This window comes from Artibeus jamaicensis, unplaced genomic scaffold (assembly GCF_021234435.1).
Source record: "Artibeus jamaicensis isolate MK-2021 breed Jamaican fruit bat unplaced genomic scaffold, CSHL_Jam_final contig_415, whole genome shotgun sequence".
NCBI classification, from domain to species: domain Eukaryota; kingdom Metazoa; phylum Chordata; class Mammalia; order Chiroptera; family Phyllostomidae; genus Artibeus; species Artibeus jamaicensis.
This window is the reverse complement of record NW_026521823.1, coordinates 2,010,711-2,030,320: the sequence shown is the minus strand read 5'-3', so window position 1 is coordinate 2,030,320 and position 19,610 is coordinate 2,010,711. Positions and strand designations below refer to the sequence as shown.

Sequence of the window (19,610 nt, the reverse complement as noted above, 5' to 3'; positions counted from 1 at the left end):
CCAAAAGGTCACTGGTGGTATTCCCTGTCAGGGCACACGCCTGGGCTGTGGTCCAGGTCCCCAGTAGGGGCAACCACACATTGATGTTTCTCTCTCTATTTCTCCCTCCCATCTGTTCTCTCTAAAAATAAATTTTAAAAAAATCTAAAAAGGAATATTGCTGACCACTCAGCATGGTGTGGCAGGTTAATTTATCAATCATTCATCATGAAATAGTCAAATACATTGAGTCTTCAAAAAAATTCACTGAAGCCAAATGCAGCCTCTCACAATAATGTCAGCTGGCACACTGAAACAGATGGGTTCTAGAACACTCATCTATCAGAGTAGCCTGAACGACAAGGGGCCCTTCCACCAGAAGAGCCCCTGGTTTTTATTGGGCCCCACCTTGTATCCATGCCTTTGGTCCTACTTTGTCAATTTATTGTTTTTATTAGATTCTACATAAATGTGACATCATATGGTATTTGTCTTTCTCTGACTGGGTTGTTTGGCATAGCATAATAATGAACTTTACTTGCTGACTGATGTGACTCTGATAAAGGCTATTTAAATTTTTAAATGCTTTACTTGACTTTGTGAATATGCACTTGTATCAGGGTTCCCCAAGACCATCCTGAGACACACTGATTTGCTACAAGGGCTCACAGGACTCTTGTTATATTCAGGATTGCAATACCTTTACACTGAAAGGATAAAGGTTAAAATGAGCAAAGATAAAAGTCAGATGGAGTAAAGATTAGGAAAAAACACATGCAAGCTTTCAGTGGTGTTCCCCCCAGTCACATGAAGACATGCCAAATTCTCCCAGCAACAATGTATGACAGTATTTGAGAAATGTCACCAACCACAGACGCTCACCCAAGCCTTAGTGTCCTCTGTTTACATGATGACCCTTAGCTACTCACACTCCAGGTATCTGGCACTCCGCTGCCTCAGAGGAAAACCAGGTATTTACCATCTATCACACTGTTAGGATGATCTTATCTGCTCTGTAATTGGTAGGTCATGACTTGATGTCTCAGGCATACGAAAACTGGTATTTATCATAAAACTACAGTATGCCCTAATGCATCAGTCATACAAAATCATTCTTCTCAGGCAGAGTATACCAAGGTTATCTCCAAGAGTCTACCAAAGGCCAGGCCTGAAAACAGACATTTCTTTGAAATGTGCAGTGTGAGCAATTCAGGACTGCTGAGTTAACCTCATCTTGCCCAATAATATATTCACATAATGAAAAATTTAAAGTATTCCGTCTTTTTTGGTGGTCAGAAGGTGCTTTATTGAAGGGTGAGGGCTCTGGCATCCAGTGTCAGCTACGACTGGATCTGCTGGAATGCCTGTTTCTCCACAAGCTTCACTCTGTACTTGCATTTGAACTTGGCTCTCTCCCAAGCTCGATCATGTTGCAGAGGATGTTGCCCTCCAGCTGCAGCTGCCTCTGAGCTGGGCTTGGAGGAATCACAGGAGGGAGGCCGGTGCAGTGGAAAAGGGCAAGCAGTGAGGCAAGGGCCAGGGTCAGAGACAAGGGCACGGTAGGCCCTGGGCAGGCCAGACCACGCAGGGCCAGTGACCGGGTTAGGACCTGGGCTTCCTCCTGGGGACACTGGGTAGCCATGGAAGGTTCTAATGGGGGAGGGACATGGCCCACTTTGAGCTTTAGGCTGACCTCTGAAATTAGAGAGGGCAAGGGTAGGAGGCAGGAATGGAACCTGGAACCTGGATGGGAGGAAGGGCCTTCTGAGGGTCACAGATCCAAACCAACACATCACCCAGTCCCTCCCCCTGGGGACGGCAATCTCAGGCCCCCGTGTAAATACATACATTGAAAATTATCCTTCCTACTGTGTCTTCACCTACCTAGTCCCTTGAACATACTAAAAAAATAAAATTTGCATTTTTAGCGATATGTGTATATATATATGCACATAATATATTTGTATTATGAATATATGTGAATATATTATATATTAATATATATTCATATTTTACATGATGTTCTATACAATGTTTGGTGCCTTATTTTACTAGCATGATGTCTTACAGATCTTACCATATTAGCACATAAATAAACAGCCTGATTATTTTCTATACTACATAATGTTGTTTCCAGATCGTTTCATTGTGTGATTATATCATAATTATTTAACATATCTTTATACATATTTAGACAGTTTCCTATATTATTCTTTAGAAAGCAACATTCAATGGCTGTAGCATAAATTTTTACAAGTTGCACACTTTTACAAATGTGATATATTCCCCAATGTACTTCCATTGTTGTTTTGTTGTTTTTTACTCAAGCTGGGTTATAATTATGATGAAATTAAGTCAAAGGTTACAAAGAGAGATTAATTATAAATTTCTGAATATCAGCTACATTGTAAAGTTTAAAAGTGAAACATCATATTTTGACTTGAAGCAAGAAAATCTTATCAAGGATACTTTAATGTCGTATTAAGTATAGCATTAATATCGGTGTAGGGAACGAAGGAATAGTGCTTAAATAATTTTTGTTTTATTTTGTTTGATTCTGTAAGTTTTTCTACATCAGAAAATGAGAGTGGCATTCTGGATGTCTTTGTAGCTGAGTCCCCAGCTCATGATCTCTCCCTTGCCTCTGGTGGAAGTGAGTAAACAATGTGATGTTCATACCAGGTATAATGACTATGTATAAAAGCGTAAATATTATGAAATGTAGATTTATCTACGAATCTGATTAAGATTGCATCTTCACGAAGTTGGATAGGTTCTTGCAAAGAGAATCTGCCTAGAAAGAGAATTTTTTTCTAAATTAAGCTGGAAAAATACTACTTTTAAATATAGGAGAATCACATTTTCAACTAATTTTAGCTAGAGTGTGAATAAAACACTTCAGGAAGATAAGCTCACAGTGTCTGTATTTTGATGACACAATCCACCGTTTTGTGTGGTCTTAAGATTTCTGTCATGACAATAGATTCTTTTTCCTTCTCATTGTCATTTCTGACACAAGAACAAGACATCGAAATTTTAATATTATGTATATATTTTCAGTGATTCTGACTAAGCTAAATTGCCAGCAGGCTACAGTATTGTAATTCACTCTTTGCAAGTTTCACAGCTGCAAGGGTTCCTGTTCGTGACAAGTTTCATGAACATATTCTCTTCATTGCAGGTTTTTCCAGATGGGATGGTTACTCGTGGTATATTTTGTGAATTGTAGAGAAAATCATGTAAAAGCTTTTATATTTTGAGTTTTTCCACTCTTATAATTTGTATATACCTTAGTTAGATTCAGCTTTTTGAATTTTATAGTTCTTATAATAGCACACATTTTAGTGTTAGTATTTAATTCTATCAGATAGAAAAAATAACAGATTTTAATATCTCCAGACTTAGATATTTAATTAAATTAACTACCATGATTGTGTTTTTTTAATCTAAAGCATTTGGGAGTATTTTTATTTTTTTGTTATTGTTTTCACTTGTAGAGAGCCATTTGTTGATTAATTGACAACAGTAAGTAACTTGGAATATTTACTTCCTGCCTACATTCTAAACTGTTTCAATCTTTATTTTAATTGACATACATATATACATATATGTATGTGTGTATACATATATATTTTAATCATCATCTGAGGATAAGTTCTGATTGATTTGAGAGAAAGAGCGGGGGAGAGAGAGAGGGAGAGAAACATTGAGGTGAGAGAACCATGGACCAGTTGCCTCCCATATGTGCCCTGACCAACCATGAATCAAACTTTCAATTCTTTGGTGCACTCTCTAACCTTCTGAGCCACTCAGACAGGGCCAATAAATAGTTATCTTGATGACTGCAGACACATAACTGTGTGATAGTATTCAGAAACGTCACAGTAGTTTTCCTGATCAGTACATAATCTTCAATAATTATAAGGAGTTATTTATATGAAATTGCTGTCAACCCAATAAGGCTGCATTTATGCACCCATAGTTTTCCAGGTTGTTAGTAACTATCATTTTCCAGATTGTCCAAGTAACCTCGCCTTCTTGTGTCAAGTGCCAACTCACTCATTTCACCTCAATGACAGTATCGTTGGTGACAACACCTTAAACTGTATAAAGTGGTGATGAAGGGTTTTTCTCTACAGCAAGTATTGGCAGGCAAAAGTTGACTGTCAGTTCAGAATGTGTTACATAGGCCTTCTTGTTATGTAAGCCCATTGGGCTAGTGAACCTTTCGTATTTAGATGGTTGTCAAGTAGTCATTTCCAACAAATCAGACTTTAGTAAGTAACCTTCTGTTACCGAACAAGAGGTCCGAGGGAGGGGCAATACAATATTTGGCCCACCTAGGGATGCCCAAAACTGCTATACAACAGGGGCCCCTCCTAAAACCAGAATACTAATATCTACTGGGCTCTTCTGTCCGCCGCCAATTGGAAAGACATCTCTCAATGCCAGAGATTTGTGAAAAGGAAACAAAATGTTTATTTAATGCTATTCAGGCCTAACGGCTCCACTAAAATAGCAAAGTCCTTTAGGTTGTACACCAACACCCACACAGCGCTCCCTTCTCCCACTGTCCCAACTCCGGGTACCGTAAATCAGGAAAAGAGCACACGTCTGTGTTGCAGGCCGCTGGCACTGTCAGCTGTGTCACCGTGCAGGCAGGGTCTCTAGTTAATCCAAAGTACTGTGGTACCCTCTCATGGTCCACTGGCAAGAGTCCTTTGTACCCAGTTGCAGTCAAAGTCTCTCTTGCTTTCCAGGCCCTGTGGCCAAAGGGGGCACCCCAAAGCCGAGTGGGCCACTTCTACCAAAGCTGCAGGAGTCCGCACTCCACCAAAAGCATGTGGCTTTCTTCTTCACCTGGCTGCAGGGATCTCCATTCTGGCAAAGCTGCGTGGTTTTTCCCTTTCACCTGGGCAGTTATCCCCTCATGTCCTGGAGCCTATTTTTTCCAAGCTCTCACACAGGCACTCCTCACTCTGGAGTGCAGACCCTAGTTCCATCCTGAGTCCGAGCCCTTCTCGCTCAGGAGCGCCGACCCTAGTTACATTCTCCTGAGTCCCCTGCTACTCCCTTCTCCTTGGCTCCAAACTTGGCCACTGCTATTTAACATATCTATGAAACTAGTTAAGGTTATACATATGTTAAATAACCATTCCAGAGGTTAGCTCCAAAACTGTTGCTATGCAAAACAGCTCTCAATGGCCTGCTCTCATTCCTTCCCCCTTGGGGGGGGGGGTGGTGAGGACATCTTATATGTCTCTCCAATATTCCTATACACTTTGAATTCTGGACACTATTCCAAATCTTTTGGGGGGCCCCCCTGGCTGCACCCTGTATCACTTCCTTTTCCATTATCTTCTTTCACTTTCCTGTTGGGATAACTTTTAATAGCACTTTCTCCCTGGGCATAAACTTTGGCTGGAGGGACTTCCCATTTCCCCCCAGACTTTTTCTTGTGTGTGTGTGTGTGTGTGTGTGTGTGTGTGTGTGTGTTTAATCATATTGGAAATTAGCCTAGGGCTGCTCCTTTTTGTACAGCACATATGCCTGTACTGTTCTTTGTGGAGCCTATTCATACTTATTTTGTTTGCTATTTCTCTTTTTGTGCATCCGGGTAGTCTTTCTTTTGTGTTTTCTCAGCTTGGCGCTGTTTATGGTTGAGCTTAGCAGTCAGACCAGTCATCTTTTTTGCCTTGTTTGAACGTTTATGAGCCTCTTGACTTTCCATCTTTCCCTTTTCTCATCATAATTCAACAATGTAACTAGTATAATAACTAGCTTGTGATGTAACTAGCATAATTGTTCTGTGGCAGGTTAGAGCCTCTGAGTTGCTGGGTGCAGCCCTCCCGACTAGAAGGCACTCCCTAATTTCAGGTCTCAGCGATGCATGGGCCAACAATACAACACAGAGCAGCTAATTGATATTTTACTGAATGTCTCTAAGAAAAAAAATGAAGGTGATTATTTTTTCTTTTTGAATCACAGAGGAGGAAAACATCTGTTAAAATTATCAATTTAAATCTCAGTTGACAAGCTCAAGAAACTAAGTCTGCATCTTCCCTGAACTCACCTTCAGGTTATATGCCCTTGCTTCCTCATTAGTTGGAACATGCTGGTGATGATACTAACATTGTCTTATCCATATGTAAGAAGAAAAAGTGAAGAACTGTATTAGCACAGTTCTTTCCTAACACTGCCTCACTCACTGAAGCAAGCTCTACAAGCTACTGAGCACTTGAGAACTAAATTTACAAAGGCAGAATTGAACATAATGAACTTTTATTTGTGAGACCTCAGGGCAGGAAGGGCAAACTCTCCTGCAAGCCATTATTACCAAAGAGAGAGATAAGCATCAGTAAGTGTGAAAAGACATTGCCTTCGGGCAGAGTGCATTGTTTGGGAAAGTTACTCTACTGTTTTTGTAGAAAACTAACAAAGAATTACTAAGAGAACTGCTGGGAAATTTGAAAATACTTGAAGGAGGAAATTTGTTCCCCTATTTGATTTCTGTTGTGCAGTTAGGGTTCACCACTCTGTTTGCTGATTGAGTGTGAGTGTGGAAGAGAGAACTGTGGAGACTGAAGTGGTCAGACCTGAGGACAGAAGGCAGGGAATCTCTAGAGCGACAGGTTTTCATGAGATGACATCAAGGTGGCAAAAGACAAACTGTGGCCCTTAAGGCTGGGGACTCTGGCTGTGCTGTGATCTCATCAGAAAACTTTAGTTCAATGCTGCCAGCTAAAAAATATGTAGAAGATACGGGACCATGAAAAATTAGCAAACTTGATTTAGATTCTGTGCTATGTCAAAAGGCACTGGTGACACCTCCAGTAAGCTCTGCGTACCTTTTGAAAATGAGCTGGGTGGGTCAATGTTGACGGTCAACGAATGGAGATAGCAACATCCTCCCAAACAAAGGCCACTTGTTCACACAAGGAAACTACCACTTTGACCAAGACTTACCAAAGTAAGCCTTGTTTTCCTTGTACCAACTCCAACACACCTCAAAGAAAATGAAAGAAAGAAGGTAGAAAGTGTGGGAGAACAGACTACCCCCCCCCACTCCACCAGAGTGAGGAAGCCATAGTCTGGTCTACAAGAAATGAAAGGGTGAGTCGAAAGGGAAACACATTTAAAATTGGTGGGCATATTAAGTTTCAGTGATAAATATGAGATGCCTATACATTTGTAAAACCAGAGAGAGAGATTCAGTGATCCCAGGGAAAATATCACTACTTATCAACTATTTGAGATCTCACTTAGATTGACTGCACTGTCCCCACTATCTACAATGTCCTTTTCATATAATGAGTGTTTAGCAAGTCTTTTTGAACCAGTTACTTGGAATGAAATAGAGTTTAGAGACTAAGAAACTAGCTAGATAAACCTTTACCCAGTTGTAACAATGGAATAAGAGGAATAAATTACCTTGACTAAGTAATCTATTGATAGACAGTGAAAAATAACTGGTTTTAAGGGGAAAAACTGTGCATGAATCTGTTGCAACTACTGAGTCTTTGTTAGGGTGAAACAGGCTTAAATGCCAACCATACATGTATCGATGCAGAAATAGATGTGGGATGCAACTAAACCAGAAATGGTAAGTACAGCCTCTTCCTCAGGAGGTGTTTATGTCCTGGGAAAAAGAGAAATTGGAAGACAGTCTTGCAACAAAAATATAAACCAATTTATTTATCTCTTCTCTTAATAAAATTGTATTGTTAGCTTAATATTTGAAAGTATGCATATGCTTGTGTATTGAGGGTATTTTGTGAGCTGTGAAACGAATTATTTTACCAACATACATGTTTATTGTATTGAAAGGCAATGAACACAAATCCTTGGTGAATTGAGATAAGTGCATTTGAATCTGTCATTTCTTTTTCCAAACACTTTTATTGGTTTACCTGGTGAAGCAATGAACATTTGAAAGCATAGTCCTTAATTATAAATGCATCAATTAAAAATTGCTATACTTCCACCCCCTGCTTAAGTTTTTTCTTCTATGAAATAACTGTAATAATGCTGTTCTATTTCACTGGAGAACTGTGAGGAATAACTAGTAAAAATGACTGCAGCATAACTGTTAAAGTAGAAATGCGATATAAATGCTAAATATCAAGGGTCAGAAACACACCACCAGGGATAGCTTCATAACAGAGTAATACACCTGAAGAAACAAGACAGTTTTGCACAAGTCAGAGAAGCCTTAGTGCTCAGGTAGACTTTAATAATTTTCAAGGAAGCCCTTTCTGAGGGCAATAGATTGATACTGACTCCTTTCAGAAAATAGTTCTTCCCTGACTGGTGTAGCTCAGTGGATTGAGCACGGGCCTGTGAACCAAAAGACTGTGGTTCGATTCCCCATCAGGGCACATGCCTGGGTTGCAGGCCAGTTCCCAGCAGAGGCCAGTTCCCAGCGGGGGATGCACCAGGAAGCAACCATACATTGATATTTCTCTCTTTCTCTCCTCCCTTTCCCTTCTAAAGATAAATTAAAAAAAAAAAAGATAGCTCTTGCTGAATAAAAAGGATTTCCTCTCATCCTGATTACTAACCATACCCTTGCTTACATGCTAAAGGAAGGCAGACCAGACAGGAGTGACCACCTGCATCTCGCAGCACATTCCACATGTTCAATTATGCCCTTAGTCATTGAGAATCTACCACTCACTTCAAGTAGGCATTTGCATAGACTTTTTATGGGAAGTCTATGAAGGAGAGCTAAGGCTGTCTGTCCTAGAGATAAAAATTAGGAATGCACTTAGCACTTAGTCCCTCAAACAGTCCTCTGAAGAAACTTTATATGTACTTTTGATGCCACTACAAAATTGAGTTCAGTATTCCTGTATTTACCTATGTCTTTTGTCTGAATATTATAAGATTTCAAATTACTGCACAAACTTCCACTGTATTTTTTCACTGTTACTATAATATAAGGAGCTGAATATTCTACCTTCCCTTTAATATATTCTTTTAACAAGTAAGAAACATTTTCTTCAAAAAATTTTACTAGGAATGGCCAGCCCATTCAAAAAACTTCCCTGACAGCTTTACTTCTTTTCAGAATTGAACTTAAACTGTATCTTCTTTTCTTTTTTAAGGCCCCGAAATAATTGAAAGAATATTTTTATTATACCATCTATCTGGGGTACTATGAGAAGGGCTATTCTTTTTGTGGTATTTTTGGCAGTGTCTTAGGGTGGCATGTTTGATATGTCATGAGAAAGATGGCCCTCAGATTTCCAGTGCATTTGTACAGGCACCAGAGAGATCAAAGGGGAAAGATCAGCTTCTAATTAGTAACCTATAAAATGTCTATCTTTTCACCTTGAGTTCTAACTAATTCTTATAGCAGCACTTTTTTTTTGTTGTTAACATTCTTTAGTCTTTTTTTTCCTTTTTCTCTTTATTGCTGCTTTATACTGAGTTTCTTAGTAGTCTAACCACATACCCAGGAACATTTGCTACTTTATAATAGTGATAACCCGTGCTTATGCAGGATGGTTCCCCCAGGAGCTCTGAGTGCTTCGAAGATTCCACCCTATTAAAGCTGATAACCTCCCTGATGGATGGGCACAGAGTAGCCTCCAATCTTCCTGAATTTTTAGAAAAGGAATTTTTAGAAAAGGAACAAAAAGTTTAGAAAATTATTCATGTACATTTTATTAATACTTTTGCTAGCTTATTTTACAAAAGTATGATATCATAAAGAAATGCAAGATTTAAACAGTATGGTTTTATTAGCCATATTAGTTTCTTCATTATGCCATTCATTTGGACAGAATTTCGTGAGATCTTGGCTGGTATTAATTAGAAGTCCTGATTTCTGTCCAATTATCTTAAGTAAGAAAAAGGAGCATGATTATTACTTAGACCAGTCTCTTTTTTTGAGTTTTCCAATAAACTCAACTTTGTTTGAATTCACTAGCTCAAAGGATATTAAAGTATGTGAATCAAAATTTAACAAAGTATCAGCAACTTATGCAGTTGTAAATTATCTTTAGAATTTAAGAATAAAATAAATAAATTCACAAGCACTATGTATTTTAATTGCTGCACCTAGTTCAGTAATGTTTCTGGGTGATTGAGGCTTAGATATAATCATTGATAAGAAATTCATACTTGAGAACATATGAGTGACAAAACAGTTATTTGTTAAAAGTTATAAAACCTATTCAAATGCAAAAAAAGATATATCAAGAACCGGAAGTTGATGTATGTGACATTTGTATTTAATATTTTCTCTCAGTAATCTATTTTGGTCCCATTAATGTCCCAATTTTCTCCTTGGTCAGAACAGGAAATTAAGTATAATGATTAGAAAGTGGACTTTGGAGCATCAGGAACTGGTATTGAAATCCATCCCTACCTCTTCCTTAGTGTGGGTGACAAACTATGTAATTTTTTGATCATTGACTTTCTCACTAATAATAAGAGGACCATGAAAATTCACAACAACATAGGTTATTATTTGGATAAAACATAATTAAAGGGATTGTCATGTGTCATATGAAGTCTGTGTTCAATAAATAACAGCAATAATAGTGACAGTTATTTTCTTATTATTTAGTTATTATGCTTCAGGTCCTGGTATGTGCTTTCTTTTTCCAGTTAGCATTCCAGCATCTGTACCACCTTTGCATGAGTTTAGTGTTTGCTCTTCTGAATTGTATTGAAATTTACTCTGACTTCATATTATTCTCATAAGCCAAGGCATTTAGTGTTTTTATTTTTTCAATATTTTATTTGTTTTTATTTTTAGAGAGAGGAGAAGGGAGGCAGAAGGGGAGGGATAGAAACATGGGTGTGCAAGAGAAACATCGATCTGCCAGGGACCATCAGCCAGCACTCCAGGCATGTGCCCTGATCAGGAGTTGAACCAGGATTCTTTTGGTTTGCAGAATGGTGCCCAAGCAACTGAGCCACACTAATCAGGGTGACATTTAGAGTTTTTGATGGGACTGATAATCCTTGTCAACACAGTAGTGAATGAAAAACCAACTAAGACTTCCAGGTCTTGTATCCCAATTTGGCATACAAGTAGTCATAGGAGACAGCTAAAATGAAACTTGGATTTTGTCCATTAAAACATTTTAGTAATATGAAAATTATGATTCAAGGCACTTTTCAAAGTCACAAATGTGGTGCATCAGTCTTAGTCCACTTAGGGGAAAAAGACATATAATTTTAAAAATCAAAAATATATATAAAGATTGTTAGCTAGGTACTGAAGAATCATAAGAGAACAAGCTATCACAGAGGTAGCAGTTACAGGGAGCAGCTTCTACTCTTGGGCAGAGAGGAGGCTAGAATTATTGAAACTTAGATGCTTCAAAGAAGTCTGCAAAGCCCAAAAACTTCAGAATGCTAAGTAGAGGATATTACAAGGTTTGCGTAGTATCTTTAACTCATGAAAATATTAGAGTAGTTGGCTTCTTCTGGTAACTCTGAGGGGGTGTAATGAGGCTGTTTTTTTAAATATTGAAAACAATTTAAACTGCATCAACTGTTACTAACTAGAATGAGTTGTCAATACTAAAGTGAAGATACACTGCTCAGATAACACTGATGAAAAAAGGGAGGAACAAGTTCCTTCTCTCTCCAATCTCCCATCTCCCTCCAGGGCCTCATTATTAACAGAGCATTATAGGGCGCCAACTGGAAAAAAAACAAAATATGATCGAAGGTTCCAGCCTCTGCATCACAGATAATAGTGGAGCGATTTAAAGCTGAGTTACGTTATTAACTGGCACAAGTGGTTAGTGGATAAGCCAAGTATTTCACCAAGCCAGGTAGAATAACTAATGAAAGATGGTGAAAGTGGTGGATACAAAGTAGTATCTCCACTGTCAACTTGCTCTGTTACCTCCTGCATATGAGGGCTCACAAAGAATTTTCTCATTCTACAGCAGCAATTTTTCAACCTTTTCCATTTCATGGCATGCCTAAACTAATCCTAAAACTCTGCAGCACACAGAGAAATTTATTTTTTGCCCATTTGACAAAAAAGAGTTATGATTTTAATTGATTTACAAAAAATAATAGTAATTATAACTTCGAAATGACTTTTTAAAAAAATCAAGTGCCTATATTTGTATATAAGGATTTCTCATACCAAGAATTAACCAATCACATGCAAACTTATTATGCAATGTGACCAGTAAGATGCAACTCTATGATATGAGCTACATATTTTGGTTCGAGACAGGGTATTCGCACCGGATGGCTGTTGTGTTTGCTGTTGTCGCTTTTTTTATTTGACAGTCTAAGGGAAAAGAACAATGCCCCTGACTAAATAGTCAGCTATTACATATATTAAAAATGTGTTGTGGCACTTCCTTAGCATTGAAAATCACTGTTCTACATCCTGCTTTCCACATTTATGAGCTTCTCTTCTTCAACATAATCCATAACTTAGTTCACACCTTGTCTTCTTCTTATTTGGCCTATTTTATGTCATGTAAAATTATGAACCAAACCTTAGTCTAAGGTTTGAATACCCATGGAATACTGAATTTTTTAAAAGAGAGAATATTCCTTCTAATGAACAAATGGAGCTACCAAGCAAAATAGAGACTCTCATAGATAGAGAGCATGCTGATAGTTCTGAGTGGGGGTTTAGGATGTGGAGGTATGGAGCAAAGAGGAAATAGGAGTCATGGACATGGACAACAGTGTGGTGATCGGGGCATGGTGGAGTAGAAGTGGCAGAGGGTATAAGGGGGATAAATGGTAATTGAAAAAATACAATAAAAACAGAGTAGATTTCAGGTGCTCTCACCACATATGCATATCCAAATGGTAACTATGTGAAGAGTTGAATATATTAATTACCTTGAGTGCAGTAATTATCTCAGTATGTATATGCATATCAAATCATGTTGTACAACTAAAATATATATGTGATTTTTATTTTTAAAAAAATCAAGAGGGAAATTCCAGGGGACAATTCCAACCCTAGATGGGAAAGATTAGCTCTGATGCAGACCACCACCCAACATTTATGCTCTGGACACAGTCTTCCACAATCTAAGAAATTCTCCATTTAATATTCTTTGTTCAGCTTTGGAAATTCACATCTTCCTCATGTGTCTCTCAATTCAATCTTGCTACAGTATCTTTCTCTCTCTAGTTCCCAGTCTTCTGTGTACTTCGTTCCATGGAGTGGCATTGCACATATTGACCTCCTCTCCACCTCCTAACAAAGATTTCCACAATTATAAAGTCCCTGTAACTAACTGATTCATACCATACTGTACATACTTGCCATTTCCAGATCATTTGGTTAGGTTACATTTCAGTAATATCAATTGCCCTTATTTCTTATCTCTATCTAGTCTTAAACTAATATCTTTCATAGAAAGATGGAAAGGTGGTGGTTAATAGAGTGGCTTTAGAAATGAAATCTTACCATTTGTGACAGCATTTTGAACCTAGAGTATTATTCTAAGTGAAATAAGTCAGTAAAAAAATACCATATGATTTCACTTATATATGGTATCTAAAAAACAATATAAATAAACAAACCAGAAACAGACTCACAGATACAGAGAACAGACTGGAGAACTGGGTGAAAAAGTGAAGGGACTGAGAAGTACAGATTGGCAGTTACAAAATAGTCATAGGGATGTAAAGTATAACATAAGAAATATAGTCAATAATATTATTATAACTATGCATGCTACCAACTAGGTACTAGAAATATCGGTGTGCTCATAAAGTATATATGATTATTTAAATACTATGCTGTACACCTGAAACTAATACAAAATAATATTGAATGTAGGCTGTAACTGAAAAAAAGTAGTTTTTAAAGTGTAGCTATAGACTGACAATGCCTGAGTTTGAACCTTAGTTTTTTTACTTACTTGCTATGTGACTTTGGAACAAATCTTTGTGCTTCAATGGCTTCACCTATAAAATTCCTACCTTCTTGGTTCAATGTAACAAATCAATTATTGTAATACCTGCCAATTGTTTAGAACACTGACCAGTATACAGCAAGTGCTTAAGAAATACTAGCTATTTCACTGGGACTGGAGTTATCTTCCAAATTCAAGTGGGTGAGCATTTTGGCTGTATTGTTTACTAGCAATATGACTTTGTGAAAGTGATTTAATTTTCTTGAGCGTTAGTTACTTCCCTTGCTTAAACTGTTGCAGGAAATGGAGATAAAGTCTAACTTATATGGATATGGTAGGTTTTTAGGATTAAATTATATTACACAAATGAGACGTTGTAATGTTTGAGTGAGTCCTGAGACTCAGACCAGTGGGTAGCATTAAATGACTAATTCTTACATGTCCTCTTAGTGCTTTAAACAAACCACATGTTGAATTTAACACAAAGTTCTAATGTTTGGAACATATCTGACTTACAGCCAAGATGGAGGCATGGGCAGATACACTTTGCCTCCTTGCAAAACCAAAAGAAGGACAACAAAAAATTTAAAAACAGAACATAACCAGAACCGCCAGAAAACTGAACTATATAAAAGTCCAACAACCAAGGAATTAAAGAAGAAACATTTATCCAGACTAGTAGGAGGGGCAGAGATGGGAGCTGGTTGGAGAGGACTTGCAGCAAGGTGGCAGCTGGTGGAGTGAGTGGCCCCACATTTGCCTGTGAATAAATGGGGAAGAACAACCAGGAAGCAAGATAGGCCACAGGATCCAGGTTTTCAGTTCAAGGAAATAAAGCCTCAGAACCTCTGACTGAAAAAATCTGGGGGGTTCCAGGTGGCAGGAGCAATCCCAAGCCTCACAGGAGAGTTCATTGGAAAGACCCACAGTGTCCTAGAATATACACAAAACCACCTGTGCTAAGAATTAGCACCAGGAGGGCTCAATTTGATTGTGGGTAGCAGAGGAAGTGACTGAAAGCCAGCCAAGAGCTGAACAAGTTTGTTTCTGCTTGAGCCCCTCCCTCACAGACAGCACCACAACACAGCTACAAGGGTTGTGCAGACCTGGTGAATAACTAAGGCTCTGCCCCTTACTACGTAACAGGTGTGCTGAGACAAAGAAACATGCCCCAAATGAAAGAACAGATCAAAGCTCCAGAAAAAAGTATAACTAAGTGATGAAGAGATACCCAACCTATCAAAAGCAGAGTTAAAAGCACTGGTGATGAGGATACTCACATATGGTTGAGTATTGTTGAGAGAAAAAAAGGGAAGGCTATGAAAAATGAAATAAAGGAAAATGTACGGGGAGCTGACAGTGAAGGGGAAAACAGGACTCAAATCAACAGTTTTGAGCAGAAGGAAGAAATAAATAGTCAACCAGAAAAGAATGAATAAACAAGAATTCAAAAAAATAAGGAGAGGCTTAAGAACTCTGGGATGACTTTAAATGTTTCAAATCTGAATCATAGGGGTGCCAGAAGGAGAAGAGAAAGAGCAAGAAATTGAAAACTTATTTGAAAAAAGTGATGAAGGAGAACTTTCTTAATCTGGCTAAGGAAAGAGACTTCCAAGAAATCCAGGAAGCTCAGAGAGCCCCAAAGAAGTGGGACCCAAGGAGGAACACACCAAAGCACATCATAATTACATTAGCTGAGATTAAAGAGAAGGAGAGAATCTTAAAAGCAGCAAGAGAAAAGGAAACAGTTACCTACAAAGGACTTCCCATAAGGCTATCAGCTGATTTCTCAAAAGAGACCTTACAGGCAAGAAGGTGCTGGAAAGAAGTATCCAAAGTCATGAAAGGCAAGTACCTCCATCCAAGATTGCTCTATCTAGCAAAGCTTTCATTTAGAATGGAAGGGCAGATAAAGTGCTTCCCAGATAAGGTCAAGTTAAAGGATTTCATTATCACCAAGTCCTTATTATAGGAAACATTAAAGGGGCTTATCTAAGAAAAAAAAAGATGATAAAAAACACAGACAGTAAAATGACAACAAACTCACAATTATCATCAAACAAGCCTAAAAAAACCAAAAACAAAAGCAATCTAAGCAAACAACTAGAACAGGAACAGAATTTGCAGAAATAGAGATCACATGGAGGGTTATCACTGGGGAGGGGGAGGGGGGGAATGGGGGAAAAGGTACAGGGAATAAAAAGCCTAAATGATAGGTACAAAACAGACAGGGGGAGGTTAAGAATAGTATGGGAAATGGAGAAGCCAAAGAACTGTTATGTATAACCCATGGACATGAACTGAGGTAGGGGAATGATGGTCAGAGGGGGTTATAGGACAGAGGAGAAAAGGGGAAGAAAATGGGACAACTATATAGCATAATCAATAAAATATATTTCAAAAATCCTAATATAAATAAAAAAGTTCTAGTGTTTGGAAAAATGTCACGGATTGTGTAACTTTACTGAAAATATTAACCAGGCATGAGTTTTGATTCACACAGGGTCTAGGGGAATAGTTCAAAAGAACACGGCCTTGCCCTAATTAACAAACCTATCTAAAGAACCAAGCATTGCTGAAGGATGTCAGATGGAGGGAGAGGATGAAGAGCTCATGAGAGAAAAAATAATATGGGAGAGAGTTTTAGAAGAAAGGGTCAGAATGACTAGCAGCTCCCAGAATGTTTACAGTGGCACGTAAGGGGTGTATTTCACCATCCAACCAAAGATACACCTGGGTCCTTTCCTCTCCTCAATCCCAGGTTCTGTTTACTCTGAAAAATAAAGGTTTGCAGTATCAGGGTCATAATCCCTCTGTTCTGGGAACACCTTCCTATTAGCTGTTAACATAAAATAGAGAGTGCTTTCCTTTTGGCTAGAAGGAAGCAGGTCAGAGCTTACACAGCAGAACAGAAGGATGGAGGTCATATCATTTGCAGTAAGACATCACAAAATGGTCTAGTGGTTATACATAAAAGCATCCCAAAGATTCAATTTCTTGAGAAGATGATGCCATTAATTATCACTTCCAAAATTATGCATTTGCTCTAACCAGCAATACATCTTGAGATGTACCAACTATATATAGTAAACTCTTGCAGATTACCTAGTAGACAGTGAGTGATCAATAGCCCTACAAAAATCATAATAGTTATTAACATCCACCCAAAATAGACAATTTCCTATCTATGCAATTTTTCTAACAGGGTTTTCCTGTTTCTGAAATATCTCCATTAAAAATCCCAAGACATTTCTTTTAAGTGCAATTTCTGGTGAAGGGAAGGTTCACTCATTGAGAACTTTTTCAAAACATGAGGCTCTACTCACAGGGGGAAAACACAAGGCCCACAGGCCGAATTCAGCCCGACACCGTGTTTCTACTCAGCGGCAGCACCGAGCTCTCACTTAACCGTTAAGAAGTAGTTACATTTATACAGTCCTAAAATTACATTTGGCCCTTTTAAGGCAACCGTGAGGCTAATGTGGCCCCCGGTGAAAATTAGTTTGACATCACCGAAGAAGTCTGTATCTTTCTTCTCTGCTCCAAGTTTGATCCATTATCAGCATTATTTTGGAGCTTGTTAGAAATGCAGAATCTAGGTTCCACGCTGGATCTATTGAAACAGAATCTGAGTTTTACTATAAATTCCAAGTGATTACCCTCATTAATCTTCGAGAAGCCTGAATTTCTCCCCCCAGTCTGTGTGGCTTGTATATATCCTGGTAAACTGAGATTTACTTGAGAAGAACCTATATATACCAATGAAAAGCTCTACCACCTGATGCTTTCTGGAGAGAAGATATTTCATAATGCCTATTAAACTGGCTTTAGAACACCTGTCCCATGTATATGAAATGCTACTTGTAGCTACTTTATAAGATAAATAATTTTAATCTAAAATTAGTGATATTATGATGTGACCAGAGGAAATAAAAAGCAAAACCAGAATTTATCAGTGTTCTCTTCATCTCATTCCAATAATAAAGTTTTTATAGTTACCTCACAGAAACAATACCTTCACTATATTTTTCTAACAAAGAGAAATCAAGGACTAATAACCTTCCTCCATGTTAATCTCTTTGCCCAGACTAGATCCAACAAATGGAATAGTGCATCATATTTGACATCTCATTACAACTTTAATGTGAAAATTGTATTTCAAATGGAAATTAGAGGGTACATTTTACTTGCACATGATTAAAAATATTTTAAGTACTTTTAGAGCATTATTTTATTACTAGCTTTGTTCTCCACACCTTTTCTTTTTAACTTGTATTCATTCTTCACCTGAGTGTACAAGTGTTGCTTGGGTGCAAAAAGAAGAGCACAGCACTCCTTATGCTACTTTTTATATGAAACCTGATGATTTTTCCAACAAAATTATCTGTTTTGCAAAGTTCTAATCACCACCATAATTTCCCCAAAGTGGAAGAATTTGAGGTTTTCCCCCTCAAAAGTGTTGAGTTCTCTCTCCTTCTCACTTAACCATTTCTTTGAGTATATTGTTCTGAGAAGCAAAATGGGGATTTGCCAGACTGACACAGCACATAGTAGTTCAAACATAGCGTTCCACTGTCTGTATGAGATCTTGGAACTGTCCTCCATTTCTAACAGAGAAAAGCCTTACAGTAAAAAGATTTGTGAGGTTCCCCTTGACACCGTGATGGCTTTAAAAGCCTATTTTCCAGTGTAAATTTTAGTAGATTTCCTGCTAACACTGCATTCATTTTAATCTCATTACTGTTATGCAAAAACAAAGGAGACAGACATTAACACTTCAAAATACTATTCATTTTATATTCTATAAAAGACAAGCTTACCTAAAGGTTTGCATGAAATTTTCAAGTACTAAAACATGAAATTCGGAGTTAATACAAAAAGCACTTTTAAGAAAAGATGATAATAAGCTGTGTTACCAAAAGAAAAGCAATACTGTTCAGATCTACCTAGAAAACATGCATTTATTAGTTCCAAAATGATTTATTGAGAGGCTGCTGTGAGCTAACATTGTGCCTCCCCTCGGGGTATTTTGTGAATCAATTTGTTCTCATGAATTTTATACTCCAGTGACTACACAACCAATAAATAAGTGGAAAAATAACTTTATTTCCTTAAAATACCATAAAGCAAGGAAGTAAACAAACAAGGACAAGTAAGTAAAAAATAGACTATTGAGAGAAGAACTTTCTGAGGACTAACCATTTAATCTGAGAGCCCAGAAGTGGAGGACAATTTGGGAATTTTTCAAAACCGAAAGAAAGTAAAGTGACTTGTGGAAACAATGGTATGAGATTATGTTTAAAAATGAGCCATGGGCTAGATTACACAAGGTACTGCAAATCATACCAATTTGAATTTTATCTGAAGTACAGTTGGCAGCTATCAAAGAAGTTTAACAGTGGAGTAAAATGACTGAATTTGTATTTTTAAAATACTTCCTTAGATGCTGATTGGATCAAAAAACAAAGAGTAAATAAAAAAGAATATCGGGTATGCTAAACAAAGGGAGAAAAATAGTGGCCTGAATGAAGCTTTTGCCAATAATGATAGAGAGAAACACCTGGGTATGAGATAGATTTTGGAGGGATAGGTTATTATACTAGTTAGTTAAATGGATAAGGAAATCAAATTAACTTCAATGACTATGATCATAAAGTTAACCTGATCTTTACATTAATCATCTGTGATAGATTTGGCATGGAATTATCTTTAGTGAAGTATAAATTTGATCTGTTTACCAAGATAATTGAGTTGTTTGTATTT

At 37.7% G+C, this 19,610-nt stretch overlaps 1 pseudogene; it reads right to left on the bottom strand.

Moving 5' to 3' along the window:
* Positions 1 to 4,038: 4,038 nt before the first annotated feature.
* Positions 4,039 to 5,710, bottom strand: LOC128627479 (ribosome biogenesis protein NSA2 homolog; annotated as a pseudogene).
* Positions 5,711 to 19,610: the final 13,900 nt, after the last annotated feature.